We start from the raw sequence: 16,245 nt of genomic DNA, 5'->3' as shown, positions 1-16,245 counted from the left end.
TTGAACGAGGAATATTCAGTGTAGCTTAATCGCCATATATATTTTATTAATTACTATACATGTATATATATATATAAACATATATACTTATATATATATGATTACTTAATTTAATTACTTAATATATATATATATGATTACTTAACTTAATCACATAAATTAATATACGAAAGTATAAATTTATGCGTAAACTTTAAGTACTTACTTCAACAGTACTCAATACGTAAGTAGAGCTAGGTAGTAAGTTATAAAATATATATGGCAATTAAGTTACACTGGATATTCCGCGTTTCATCCACGCTACGATTCGTCAGGCTTATTAGGAATATTCTGTGTAGCTTAATTGCCATATATATTTTATAACTTACTACTACTATATATATATATATATATATATATATATATATATATATATATATATATATATATAAGTGAACGTGCCTGTCTGAATACATTTCCCTACACAATAACTCCGTCAACTTTCAGTCTACAGACTCGAAGTTTGATATACAGGGTATTGAGATTTTTAGAAAATCTTTGTAATCGTTTTTCGGCCAGAAATTTGGCTGTTAAGGGGTCAAAGTTCAACGATTTGACCTTTGAGGACTCTACAAAATTCCTCCGATAATTTTGGGTTCCAACACTTGAAATTTTAGATATAGGTTCCTTGGACATGGTTCTAACTTAATAATTTGAGTTGAGCCCAAAACAATAAATGTTATGGCGTAATAATAGGGATGAATGTTAAAAAAAAAATTGACCTCTGCGCTCTCTGCCAAATTACTAAAGACAATTTCTGGTCTAAACATTTGAAATTTTACAGAAAGTGTATTCAGAGATAGGGCAAGCTTTTAATCGGTTTGGGTCGAAAGTTTGAGCTACAAATAAATAAATGTATGTATGTATGTTTGCATGTCTGCCTAAAACTTTCGACAGAGGTGACAGATTTTTACAAGATCAGTATCGTTTTGAAGCTCGACCCTTCAGACGACAAATACCGAAACATTGGCTAAAAACATTAATTTCTTCACCCTCAACTGGGCACTTTTCTACATGGAGGGGTTGCTTTTTTCGCCGATATTTTTGAAAGTCATCCCCTCTTTTCGATTTTCTAGCCTTAATTTAAACCTACGTCACCTCCGGTTTGGCGGTGGTCGTAACAGCAAATACGTCACGTTTTTTTTCACTTTCTGTTCCTCCTTCGCAATACGGGTTCGAGCCTGCCTTCTTACTACCATTGTTTATATATATATATATATATATATATATATATATATATATATATATATATATATATACCCAAAATATCTGGCCTTAATAAAGTGAAGACTAAAACTTGCTGATATGGTTTCAAATGATTCGAAATACTAGCAAGTGGAAACCGCCTTCCAAATATTTCTCATACGTTATATCTCCCATCTTTTGAAAATAGAGTGCGATTATTAATATATCCAGTATAAAATAAGATTTATATACTGTGAAATATATATACGAAAATATATGCATGAATAAAGTATGAAAATGTATGCATGAATAATGTATGACAATGTATGTATGAATAATGTATGAAAGTGTATGCATGAATAATGTCTGAACATGTATGCATGAATAATATACGAAAATGTATGCATGAATAATATACGAAAATGTATGCATGAATAATGTATGAAAATGTATGCATGGATAATGTACGAAAATGTATGCATGAATAATGTACGAAAATGTATGCATGAATAATGTATGAAAATGTATGCATGAATAATGTATGAAAATGTATGCATGAATAATGTATGAAAATGTATGCATGAATAATGTATGACAATGTATGCATGAATAATGTATGACAATGTATGCATGAATAATGTATGACAATGTATGCATGAATAATGTATGAAAATATATGCATGAATAATGTATGAAAATGTATGCATGAATAATGTATGAAAATGTATGCATAAATAATGTACGAAAATGTATGCATGAATAATGTATGAAAATGTATGCATGAATAATGTATGAAAATGTATGCATGAATAATGTATGAAAATATATGCATGAATAATGTATGAAAATGTATGCATGAATAATGTATGAAAATGTATGCATAAGTAATGTACGAAAATGTATGCATGAATAATGTATGAAAATGTATGCATGAATAATGTATGAAAATGTATGCATGAATAATGTATGAAAATGTATGCATAAATAATGTACGAAAATGTATGCATGAATAATGTATGAAAATGTATGCATGAATAATGTATGAAAATGTATGCATGAATAATGTATGAAAATGTATGCATGAATAATGTATGAAAATATATGCATGAATAATATATGAAAACCAAAGAAGGGAGATATAACAAATGAGGAATATTTGGAGTCCAATCCCTCACCTTGGTTTTATTTCAGATCATTTGAAACCATAGTAATACGTTTCGGTATTCTTCCCATCAAACCCAGAAGTTTTGGGGAAATTTCAGATATTTTGTAATTCATATGCAAAACTAGGAAACCAAATGACTATGATTTAAATATGCGTAAAGAGTCAGTATCTTTTCACCCACAAAAAATCATTTAAAATTACTACTATTAAAGATTTTCGACTGTGCTGAAAACGAAACTAAAAAATGTAAAAAATGTAAATGTTTAAAATTCCAGGAAACAAGTAGTTCTCAAGATATGAAGAATTTATATTTTTTCAACGTAGGGGATTACTTTTCTATATTAATTTAACGTAATATAAACACTCACTAAAACCACTTTTTTGGTGGAGGGCGTCTGTTATTTTTTTTAGGAGTGGTGTTTATGTAGTAATTGTGGCCTTGTAGACTAGCACAAACCCTACCTTAACAAACTTGGTTTCCATATTATTAGTATTTTTACGGATATTAAGCAATGTAATTTTATGTTATATGTGGTAGCCATTGTTGTACGCATAAGCGCGCATATTTTTGCTTAATACACGAAAAAAAATTATTTGCGGAAATTTAAATGCGATAGTCGTTTTCAGCATACCTGAAAACCAATAGTATACAAGTCTTTTAATGTAGGTTTTGTGTTGGTGTACCAGGCTACAATAAACACAACCCCTAAAAAATAACAGACCCTTTCAAAATAGGTGGCCATAAAGTGTGTGCTCATTTTCCGTTAAATTAATATAGAAAAGTGATCCCGCACTTCTTGAAACAATAATGTGCCACTTTAAGGACGAATTTCGCACAGCCCACTACAAAATTCAGGTCATTAGCTTTCCAACGAGCGTTCATTTGTTTTATGCTGATCAATAGTCGCCGAGGTTTCGAACTTATAAAATTGCCAACACAGCTGACAAGAGGGGAGACAACAGAAGCATCAAAACTGAAGCTGGCCTGCCAGGACACTATATATATAAACGTAGGCAAATTTTGGCATATTTTATTGGTTTGAAAATATAGTTTTTTTACCAATTGTCATAAAATTTGAACCATAGAATTGTATTATAATCTCAAAAAAGCTTGCAAATTGTCATGTAGGTTCGTTCCATAAAACAAAAAATATAAGAATTTCAATAATCAGTTTGGATACGAGTATAGATATATCCATATATATTTACCCCAAACCCCTGGCCTTGATGGAGGAGAGACTAAAACTTACTGCTATTATTCCAAATCTGAAATAACAGCAAGGTGAGACTTAATTCCAAATATTTCTCTTATGTTATATCTCCCCTCTTTTGGAAAATGAGGTCGACTATGAATATCTCCAGTATCATATAATAGAATTACTAATTCTTCTTGAAATGTCTTCTTTTGTTTATGTATTTATTTTCTATCATTTGTATGAAATCTTTTCTTTTATAACATTTATAACAAATTTAATATCTATTTTTGAGTCTACATTTTGATTAAATTTCTTGCATTTTTTTCAAATAATTCAATTCGGATTTTGAACTTTCATATTTTTACTCTTAACATAATTTATAGATTTTGATATATAAATAAGAAGATAACGTTAAGATTCTTGTAGACAATATTGTTTTGCATTTCCAGATTCCATCGTATGATAATTATATTTGCTCTTTAATGAATGTACAAAACTACAATAAACATATATCATTGTCTACATATGTTCCAAATTTCGTGATGTTTACCATCTTACAATTTATTCCTTTAATGCAGTTGACACTTACAATTCTTGAATTAAAGAAATAAATTGTAAAATGGTCAACATCATGAAATTTGGAATATAGGCTTTTGTCATTTATTCATTATATGCTCTGTAATTACATTGAGCTTCTTAAATAAACATGCCAACATACATTCACCTTTCTTCAAATAAAAATTTAATCGTACATTAGAAAAAGTATATATATATATGAATATATATATATATATATATATATTATGAATATGTACGCAACATTCTTTGATTAAAGCAAATCTTATTAAACATAACAGGACTTGTCTGCTTACTTATGGCTATTGTTTTAATTTTCAAATATCATAAACAATTTTTCGTATCAAACTAAAGAGGAATAGCAGACTAAGAATCAAATCTGTATAGAAACTAATTATACATGATAGGGTTTTCCACTTGCATGGGGCACATGACGATTGAGCTACGAAGAATCAAATTGCCATGTGTGTGTGTGTGTGTGTGTGTGTGTGTGTGTGTGTGTGTGTGAAAGATCGGGCTTTAAATGCTTTGAAAACATTTTAACATACTAGGTTTGGTTGAGGATGATTATATACGACCAGATAATTCTGCTTCGTGGTTGTAGAATGGGGATTTATGTTAAGTATTCTTCCAGTGAAACCATGCGAAAATTTATATTTGGGTTTTAACCGGAGAAAATTAATACAAAAGTGTGAAATTTTTTTAAGGGAATTTTCCAGGTGAAGGCCGAACGACGGCATTAGGAATACGCATGAGTAAAGTAATATCTTGCTTCATATTTTAATTTTTAGCCTTGCAGCAAACGTGTTTTCATATCTCAGAAATTAAGTTCGAAGGAAAAATTAAATCGTAAACTAAACGTTTTGGTTTCGATTCTCGCTTGTGGGGCACGAGTCCTTTTTTTTAATCATTAATCAAAATATCATATTTAAGCGTATTTTACGACCGGGCAATGCCGGGCGGCCTGCTAGTACAGTATAAAAGTCTGCAAATTAACTGTAAACATCGGTGCTGAGGAAACTCGCGTATAGAGAGACATATAAACGGTATATTAACATGCCTTTATTTTCTATCAAATATTATTAATGATAAACGCAAATAGCTCGCAAATTAATGAGTAAAGGCTTCTTTTTTAAAATAATAGATGCCGTCATTAGTAACGTTTACCATAAGGTATCCACCTATGCAGGATAGCTGGCATCCTAGATGTTTTTTAATGAGAAGAAAATAATTAAATTATTTACTTAACGATGCCTGGCGACGTGAAGCAATTTTACCACCTCTACATGAAGTCATGCGTGGATAATTGCACGTATCATCGTATGTGTGCAAATTGAAAGATACCATAACTCAATGTTGTTTATCCAGCAATGTGCGTATGTATAATGTATATCTATGTGTGCATATCTATTACGTGTGCGTGTAAAAATAGTATACATGCAGTGTGCGTAGTGTGTGTGTGTATGTGTGTGTGTGTGTGTGTGTTAATAGTATGTGTCTTTCGTGAGTGTGGTTGCGTTTGATCAATGTTCTCTAATATGCCTTACTTCCGTCATAGTTCGACTTTTTTTTACTTTATATTTTAATTATATCCTCAGTATAGCGGCATCTTTAAATTACTGATCTTTAGATTAAAAAAATTACATATTTATGAATAAATAAATAAATAATAAGCTATTTGGTTGAATAAATAAATTAAATAAATCAATAAATATTAATTAAATAAATAAATAATAAATAATTGTGTATTTATATAAATAAATTTTAGTTGAATAAATAATAAATATTTAGTTAATTTCTTTTTTTTACACAGTGACCACCACTTATCAAGGCCCGGAAGCCACTCAGGAATAAGGGTTATTGCAAGTACAGTACGTTAGTGTGGAGATTTTATGAAGTGTTTACTTAAGGGGGCGGTTAATTAGGAATTTGTTAACGTTGGACTTGAAGACATCCAAGTTGTAGTCCGGTGGGAAGCAGGCAGACGGAACAGAGTTCCACAGGCGTGCAGTTCTAAGAAAGAAGCTTTGTTCATGGAATCTGCGTTTTGATTTAGGCACAGATATAGAGTGGGGGAAATTTTTCACAGTGGATTCAGCTAGACGGGTGTTTTTCGTGAAAGATTGGCGAGGGGGGACCAGAGATTGGAGTTCAGACGAGCACCTGCCATGGAAATAACGATAAAACAAGGATAGGCTCGCAACGTCTCTTCTGTGGGAGAGAGGTAGCATGGTAGAGAAAAGGGCATCCCCCACTAAGCCACGAAGTCTATTTTGTACTCTGTCAAGGCAGGATAGGCTGTTTTTAGCAGCTACTGCCCAGATATGGCAACAGTATTCCATCCTTGGACGTACTTGGCTTTTATATAGATAGAGAATTGCATCAGTAGTGAGATATCTTCTGGAGCGGTAGAAGGATCCCACCATCTTTCCAGCGACCTTGGCAACAGACTTGATGTACGTGTTCCATTTCAGATCAGGAGTAAAGGTCAAACCCAGAAGCTTGTCAAAACACGGGGCCTCACCCAGACGAGAGCTATCCATCACAATTGATGCCAGATGGGGATCAGAGCGTTGATGATGTAAGGATAGGAGTTTGGTTTTGGATGCATTAAAAGTAACCAGCCACATCTTCCCCCACTGAACCACGCGCTCTAGATCAGAGGAGAGAGAATCAGAGAGAACTTTGTCATTTACAGCCTTTGATGTGTTGCCGTAGATGGTCGTGTCATCAGCATAGATGTCAACGAATGATTTAAGTATGTGTTTAGGGAGGTCATTGATGTAGATCAGGAAAAGAGTTAGGCCCAGGATTGACCCCTGAGGGACTCCAGCATTTATATTGCAGGCCTCCGATTTTTGTCCATCTACCACTACTCTTATGACCCTATCGGACAGAAATGATTTAATGAATGAGAAAACATTTCCAGTTATACCGTAGCTGGAAATCTTGTGAAGTAGACCCTTATGCCATACCTTGTCGAAGGCCTTTGATATGTTAAGAGCAATTGCCCTAGAAAGTTAAATAAATAAATGTTTAGTTAACTAAATAAATCGTAAATAAATATTTAGTTAAATAAATAAATAAGGAAAACTCTGTAGTTAAATAAATAAATCTTTATTTTTTTAATTATAAATAAATGCTTAGTTAAATAAATAAAGGTTTAATTAAGTAAATAAAAAATTTAATTTTTGATTAAATTTTTTCATTGAATGTTTGATTAAAATATTTGATAAAAAACAAAAATCTTATCAAAAATTGTCATCTTTTGAATAAAAACTATATGATACATAAATAGAGAGCGCACACTTTTTATAAAATATATCAGTAATAGATTTTACTTATTTTCTGCAATTAACGAATTATAGTCAATTATCAATATATATTTATGAATATATAAATTTCAAAAAGCCCCTTAAATCATTTTTTTATCGAAATCGATTTTTTTTTAATATAAAACTTTCCAATAGTGTTTGTATTGGGCATCTTTGTATGCAAAAACAAGCACTTGTGTTCTGGATTTTTCTGCAGGACTCTCATCTTATTAGCCTCATCGGTGTTTATCATGAACATTGGTCAACTGCGGTCAATTTTTGTGCCAGCTGAATAATGTATTTGGCTCCATCGTGGTAACCTCACAGTGGTTGGTATGAATCTGTAAACTCTTTTTCTGCGTAAGAATAAGTTTTGGTTCACCTCGGCTTTATGAGATTTAGCTTGTGGATGGGGTTGTTTTATTAGCCTGAAGTGGCACGAGAAAGAATGCCGACGACTCTGATCTCGGTTAGTTTCATACGCATCAAAGTGTCTCCATGATGAAGATAGCTTTCGTCATTGTTCGGGTCCGTACTACATCTTGTTGCAATAGAATTGAAATAAACAAATAACAATATTGACCTATTCGCGCCCGTATTAATCTGTTTCATAAACGTTTCTGTTTATCCTATGTAAAGCTCCATAAACAAATAAATTACGTTTTTGGAAGTTTTTTCTTTCCGATGTAAACCGAGAAATCTTTCCGTTATATATTACTAGCATGGGAGAGGGGGCGCCAGACTTTGCCCGGTCGTAAAATACGCTTAATATGATATTGTAATTTGTCCATTGTCGTATATATTATTATAGAGTCGTAATTTCAAAAGTAAAAACAAAATATTTGGGCGCCAAAAGCTAGAATCGAAACCGAAAGCAAAACTGTAGCATTCAAAGCTGGTGACGTTACCACTGTACCAACGTGGCACGCATATGAACTGATTAAAAATAAACTAAGATAAATTTACAAAATGTATAATGATTTTTTGTTTTAAATTTTGACACATTTTTGGACCCCTTAAAACCATTTTAACCTGCAAAAACCATGAAAGAACGATCTATAAAAAATCCAATCATTTGAGGCCCCTAGCACCACTCTGCGACTTTTAGTTTCAGAAGAGATAGAGTTTGAAAATATGGAGACAGACAGACATAGTGAGTTTTATGAAATAGAACCTTTGAGATGAGTAATTTGTGGACTGTTATCCTTATCTGCATAGTTGTTGTTGTTGTTGTTGTTGTTGTTCCAGATGTGCATTGTCTGGAGATAGCGGTTTCAATCTTATCCAAAGTAATCCAGCGGTTTAGTTGGCCACAAACATGGTGAAGCAACAACTATGGAAAGCATGGAGACACAGTTACGAGACTCAGCATTCCTACCCCATCGCGGTTAATCACCTGAAGAAGGCCAGAGAATGAGTTGGCCGAGGCGTGGTAAAGCAACAGCTACGAAGATGAGGATAACATTCCACAAACAAATAAACCTTTCCATGTTTCATCTTTCTTTGTTATGTCTCATTCTTTCTTTTTAACGCATTCCTATTTGCAAGATGTGTTGCTGTGGTTAGACGCTCCATGCCACACAACATCGTTGCTCTCTGGGCAAACCTAATCAGCTCTATATGCAGCTTTGTCTGTCGGTCTCTATGAAGCAGCATTTAAATTTGTTACATTCAAATTTGTTACATTTAAATTGGAAATAGCATTTATAAATTGTCGCATGCTTTAATATAAAAGGCTCTATCCGTCATGTAATCTGTCCTTCACGTTTTCAATTGAAATAGCATTTTTCAAAATCTGTCAGTTCGAGTTTTAAATAGCTTTTATAAGTTGTCCAATGTCACTGTTCAGTTCTGTGCTATGCTTCTCTTTGAGCAAACCTGTCTTTTACTTTATATATCTGTCCCACTTTGATTTGAAATAACAATTTGATCGATCTCTGTTCCTTCAGTTTGAAATAGCATTTATGATTTGTCCAATTCTATTTGCTGAGTTGCTCGGTCTTTCACTTTATCTGTGACTAGCAGGCCGCCCGGCGTTGCCCGGTCGTAAAATACCCATAAATATTATATTTTAATTAATACAGAAACTGAGACGCGCATGCGAGTATTATGTCTTTTTTTTTCTTAACCGTTCACTTCTAAATAAAAAAAAGAAAAAGCACTCCAGCTGAGATCAAAACCAAAACCTAAAGACAGTGAAGCAAGTACGATAACCATCAGACCAGCGTGACATGACTATAAAAACGTGTTTTCAAACTACTTATTCTTCACATAAGTAATCTGTAATGTGAGCTATTCAAGAATGCGCATTCGTGAAACAGGAAACAATTGAACATCCGACGATTCCCACGTACCAATTTTTCAGTTTTGATACCTTAGACGTACTTGTTACGGATGAAAACGGATTAAAAAGGTTTCAGATGTCTGAATATCCTATATACTAAATTCTATATACTAAATTTCAAGTCTTTAGATCAAAAATTCGTTGAGTATATAGGTTGTCCTACACACACATTCTCACTTTTATAGATATGTTGATTTAATTTAAAATAGCAATTTCGTCGTTCTGTCACACTTCAGGTGTAAATAGCGTTTATAATTAGCCATGCATTTCTTAAAGGGATCATGTGTGTCACTTGATATGCATGCCTCGCTTTGTTTGAAAATATCATTTTTGGTCAATCTGTCTCCCTTCAGTTATAAATAGCAATTATGCTTTGCTCCAAGGATCAATCTAACGGACCACGTCTGTCATTTGATTTGTCTGTTACTTTAATTTTAAATTTGTCTGTCACGCTTAGGTTTAAAATAACAACTACACCGATAAAGGCGCAAATTGACTGGACGCATCTATGAAACAGATTGAATAGACGCGTTTTCAGAATGTTTTATTTATTCGGCTACTGATAAACCGTTTTGTATCTTCTCTATGCATGTTACTCGGTACGAGGGAGCGCCTGTCAGTAAGGTGGTAAAGCACTTATGGGCTTTAAGAGAATCTGGGGCCCATCGAGGATTTGCTTTCATAGCATTCTGCGTGCAGGTGAAAGTAACAACCCGTACAGCCTATAAGCACGACACGGGTCGGGGCATATCTGCTTGCGGGAGGCCCAATCATGGCAGTCAGACGTGATATAGAAACCAGTTGTCCTTTACCTGGTATTAGATACGCTTACACTCGTTGCGTGTGTGGGTGTGTATAAACGAAACACCTCAGCACAAGTAGAATGAGAACACGATGCCTCTAAAACCGAATTAGATTTGAAAACATTTTATGCATAAACGTGAATATCAAGTATGTGTGTGTTTATTTATCGACTTACTTGCGAGGACAAAATTGGATGCAGAATTGTTTTGTTTTTTTGTTGTTTTTTTTTTTTGTTATAGAAAATTCAGCTTCCAAAATAAGAGGCACTTTTGATTAGGACAAATATTTAAATTGCCTCCGTCTAGAAGGATTTCTCTTTCATTGACTAAAAAAAGAAAAGATGAAACGTTGTATCAGAACAGATACTACGTATGCTCCAAACGAAAAAGGTTCCAGATAGATATATGTACTGTTATATACATAGTTTATATATATATATATATAAAGTAGATTATAACCAGAATTTATCCCGTAAAAATGTAAAAAATAAACTTAAAACTGGTTCCACTAATTCATTATTATGTCGACAGGTGGTGGTGGTCTAGTGGTTAACGATAGAGGCTGACTATCAGTTTCAGGTTCGAATACAGTTCGTTCTACAAAATAACTTTCGCTTAGAATGTTGGCAACCTTAAAGTGGTCTCTTCTAAAAAGAATTCTGGCTGAAAACATAAAATATTGACAGGAATAAAATATTTGGATTCATACAATAACATGATCATCAACAACTCATATGAATCTGAATGTTTTATTGTTGGCATTGGTTTCCGCGATATTTTTCTAGTCGGAATTATTTCTAAAAAAAAGCATTGGGTACCTATGGGACCACAAGAAGTTTGCCAACATCCTAAGTGAAAGTGATTTTTGTGGAACGAACTGGATTCGAACTTGGGGGACCGGGATCGCCAAATTGTGTCGTTAACTACGTAAACACCGTCACCTGCGATTTCAATAATTGAAAGAGTTAAACAATCAGATGTTTATTTCTATCCATCACAAAAAAATGACACATTGTCACTAAGTCGTAAAAACCTACTGTGAATTAGAGATCATGCCTACAGGGACACTGTAAGTAGGGAGTTGAGCAGCAAGATATTTGTTCACATTACATTTAAATTTCTGCATTTTAGTACATTAAGAGAAGCAAAATAGTGGGAGAGAATTCCAACATCTAGCAGTTCGAGGGGAAGAAATATTATAGTATACTTTTCAGTAACTAAATAGTGAAGGGATGAGATTTTGCTAATTATGGGCCTATGTGGGGTATATAACTCAAAGGGGTACTATTAGTACAAGTTTGTCGGAGCACATTCCATTAAAGTTCTTGTCAAATAAATTCAAGAATGAAATGTTTGCGGTGAGGGGGTGTATAATTTATAGAATTTGTAAAAATATCCATTATGAAAAACGATTTTAAATAAATTATAAACAATAAATAATTGCTTGCAATTTCAGTTTTCGAAAGCTGAAAATTAAAGTAATAAAAACATAAATCCACTTACATGTAATTTATTATTATGTTTCATTTCTTTAGGATTCTCTTCGTGTCTGTGTTTCTTTTCTATCAAGTCCCAATCACATATTGGCGTAATATCATTGTTTTTACACGTGCAAAACTTTATATCGAAACCATGACAGTGTAATTGATTCGCATTTAAACAGATTATTTTTTCTCCTGTATTTTTTCTTCTTTTTATATTGATTCCACGGTTGTTTTCTTTTAATTTCAAAATAATTCTTCTTTAAAGATAAAACAGTTTTTAATCGGAAGAACTATTCAATAAGTCCGTATATGATAATACAGTGCATTTGTAAGCATACACGATGCCACGTTTTTGTTTTATGCGTTTTGGGGGTGGGGCATTGTTTAAAATCAATATTGATCCTCTCATTTATTTTGAAAGAATATAGTTTACTTTTTGATGTTTTTTTTTTTGTTTTTGCCTATAGCAAGTCAATGTTGTATGTATCCGTATAGTGTTATATGTTTGTAACTAATTGTTTTTCTTTTTCTTTCAAATAATGAATGTCGACACATACAAAAACATTCATGTTAATTCCAATATTACGTTTTCAGTTGTTTAATAAACATCATTCAACAAATTTGAATTGTTTGCAGTTTCCAAAACATTGTTTTTTGTTTGTTGTTGTTCAACGTAACCGAAAGAACTATATCTCTTAAAAATATTCAAATTCTTGCGAATAGACACTTTCGTTTTCTCGCACAAAGCAAATGTGTAAACATCAACATCCGTGCATAAGATATACGTCATGCAAGTAGCAGATTTTTTGTAAATTGTTTTTTTTTAACTTACATTTCAGCGTGTACAGTATTGTGACAGCCAACAGTTTATAAAAATAAATAGATTTATAAATGCTCCATGTTTGCAGGAAGAAAATGAGACAAAATCATTGTTAATCCATAATTAAATAATCCGTTCATAAAATCGATATGGGGACACTCTGTCAGATGGGAAGGGAGACGCGTACTCAGTGGCCTACGTAGAAGATTGCTTCTTCCCAAATGCTTCTTAACGATGCTGAAACCGTACGAGTGGAAGACGAAAGAAAGAAAACGAAGAAGGGATACATAATAGTATGAGAAAAGCTAGATGCAAGGGCCACCGTATTGAAATTTGGAGTTATGCCACTCAACTCGACACTTGTTTCAACTGACCTTATGCGTAATGCTTACAAATGTGGACTGCAAGCTTTGCATGACGGGTTCGAGTTCCCTCGGGGCTATTTCATGTCTTTCAATATAATCTTGCGAAAAGTATGGATCCATATGGCTTCCATGTAATTATAGATTAAATAGTAGGGTTAACAAACCTGTGTGTGCAACAAGTGTAGAGGAAGTAAAACTTCGAAATTCTAACAGCCTTTCTCTGCTAATCCCAGCTTTGTTTCCAGTCGTCCTGGACTTATTCTTAATAAACCCTAACAGTTGCCGGTTCTGGAGATCAGCGGTTAGTGATTAGAAACCTTGATTACATGGGGTATCCGTTATCAATCGGGACTAAAGGAAATCTTTAATGTACCCACCTGCACAGATATATATATATATATATATATGTGTATATATATAAATATATATATGTGTGTGTGTGTCTGTGTATATATATGTATGTATGTATGTATGTATTGTGTGTATGAATTAAAAGTTCTCAGCTGCTGTGTTTGAAGCTGTTGTTTACATGTGCGTGCGTTGCTGCTGTTTTAATATTTGTTAATTCTTTATTGTTATCTTGGCACGTGATGGGGTTGTGCGGTATTATATTATAAAATGCGTTTTCCATTTTTGTTGTTTTGTTCACGTTTGTCACACATTTGGTTCGACCACCCGCCCTGTCGGTGATTTCTTTTGTGTTTACATGTGTTGCTGTTTTGATCGCTGCTTAAAACTATCGACGAACGCCGCTACCACCTCCTTCTTATTCGATCCGTGTACTTCACAATCCGTCGCCGTGTACTTCACAATCAGTCGCATTCGATATCACAGAATAATAATATAAAAAAAAGAAAAAGAATAAATGAAATTGTCGCTGTGCTCCGTTGGCACCTGGGAGAGCCGATCGAGAGAAGCCCGCAACAGCAGCAACAGTAGTAGTAGTAGTAGTAGTAGTAGTAAGGATGATGGTGTTTACCTTAGTCGTCAAAGTGAATGATACTGATGACTTGTACGGTGGAGTGATGAGGAAAAACAGATTGCGACGGCGGTGCTGTCATAAATGAGAAGAGGTGTTGCTATTGTGTTATGAATACGTGGATACGGGAATAATCAATAGTAGCTGTATGGTCATGCTTATTTCCAAGGGTTTCTTCTTGTTTTATTTTGCTCTGATTCGTTGCACTTAATAATTCCTTTTGCGGCCTTGTTGGTTTACATCGGAGTGAAACTTGATCGTGAGTTGGGGAATCCCGTGTCCACGCAACGCGGTGGCTTCTACCCGTGATTTATTGCGTCGATTTCTGTCAGTAATGAAGAAATGCGGAACTTATAACTTTATTAAACTTTTTTCAAACATTTCTTTTAGCATTAAATGCTGTTCAGTAGCTGGGGACTTTAGTAGCGAATAGGGGTGATTGGAGAATCATTTAAATTTATTTTCCGATCAAATATTTTTGTCAAAAATTATTATTAATTAAAAAAAAATACGCTTGTCTACACAGTGGAACGATAACCCCCCCCCAAAAAAAAAACAACACTACAGCTTTATTTTAAAACAAAAAGTCTATTCAGGTAACTTTATTATGTAGTCAGGCTGGCATCTATTCAATGTAGCCGTCTTCAGCCTCAGTCACCGCCTCGATACGTGTCCGAACCTAAAAACATGCCTTTTCCAGAAGCGCCGGCGAATATTCGGCGAATACTCGGCGGATGATGGCGATTAGTCTGGCTTTGGTGTTGTGGGCGGTCTTGTGGGTGATGTATGACCAAACGAAGTTCAGCTCAATGGGGAGGGGGCAGTGAGAGAAGGTACAAAGTCATAGAATTCCGAAGTCAAGCCTGGGTCTCTTTCGACTTGTGGGCCGCCACCACACTCAGGATCTGCCAGCGACCACCTAATTGCACCAGGCTCTTCAGCACATCCAGATACACTTTGATGTTGACTTTCAAGCCGACTTCGAAGATGTGAGGTGGTATGATGTGGCTTCACTTGAAACTACACTAAAGACGATAACCGTGGTCGAAAACTTTGTTGAATTGTGCCCTCAAGCATTAAACCTCTCGGATGGGCCTTTAGAGAATGTTGTCAATGGTCCTGTTGTCATAACTTGGATCGGTAGAGAGCATGAGCTGTGCAGCGTCGAATCTCCGATCTGGCTCGTGGAACATTGTATCACTTTCAGGATAGAAGGCTCCTATCGCTCTTAGGATTTGTACACAACTGGCCAATTAGTAGATGGTCTTCAACAAAGAAAGAAAACCGGTCTTCATTAAACGGAAATGAAATCATGTCGTCTTTTCTATGGCAACAATTTTATTGTTCAACCCTGTAGTTAGTAATACTGTAAATAATTTTCCTCTTTCTTCTCTGTACCTGGAGCGAATTGAAACTTCCATGTGCAGAGTTTCTTTCCAAAAATTACCAGTTTTCCCAGATGACTCTAACATGGTTGGTTTCAGGTGTGCATGTAACAAAATCTTGTTGAGTTGTCCTCTTTAATAATCATATTCGGCACAGTCTCTACTTGCCTATCATGAGGTTAGGATTAGGGTTAGGCTTAGGGTTAGGTAAATTGATTATCTCTTATCATCAAATAGCCTTTAGGCTTTGATAATCATTAATGTATTAGTAAAGAAAACAAGTAGAAAAATTTATAAGATTTACTTAATATTTCGCGGGAAATGTTTTATTAAAGACAAATATTTTTAAGTTTACAGTAATTGTTACTAATCTCTCACTCCTGGCCAGGGTCCAAAAAATGTCGCCAACTGTCCTGAACTGTCAACTAAACTTCAACCTCTGTCCACCGACGAACTGCTGCATCCCTCTGCTTGTTTTACAAGTATTTTAATGGTGGATGCTCTGATGAACTACAGGCACTTGTACCCCTTCGACGAAAATACCCCCGACAAACCCGACAAACAGCAATGTCCCACCCCTACACAGTTGA

At 34.2% G+C, this 16,245-nt stretch overlaps 1 protein-coding gene across 2 annotated transcripts in view; it reads right to left on the bottom strand.

Moving 5' to 3' along the window:
- LOC145266671 (uncharacterized) overlaps positions 1-14,609 on the bottom strand; it is a 324,969-nt gene extending 310,360 nt beyond the window's left edge. For both annotated transcript variants that reach the window (XM_080122609.1, XM_080122601.1), the window contains exon 1: positions 12,126-14,609. The gene's annotated coding sequence lies outside the window, so the exon portion shown is untranslated. The remainder of the gene's footprint in view (positions 1-12,125) is intronic.
- Positions 14,610-16,245: the final 1,636 nt, after the last annotated feature.

Source organism: Euprymna scolopes, chromosome 4 (genome assembly GCF_053919585.1).
Source record: "Euprymna scolopes isolate OS-2025 chromosome 4, ASM5391958v1, whole genome shotgun sequence".
Classification (NCBI taxonomy): domain Eukaryota; kingdom Metazoa; phylum Mollusca; class Cephalopoda; order Sepiida; family Sepiolidae; genus Euprymna; species Euprymna scolopes.
This window is presented reverse-complemented; position numbering and strand designations above follow the sequence as displayed.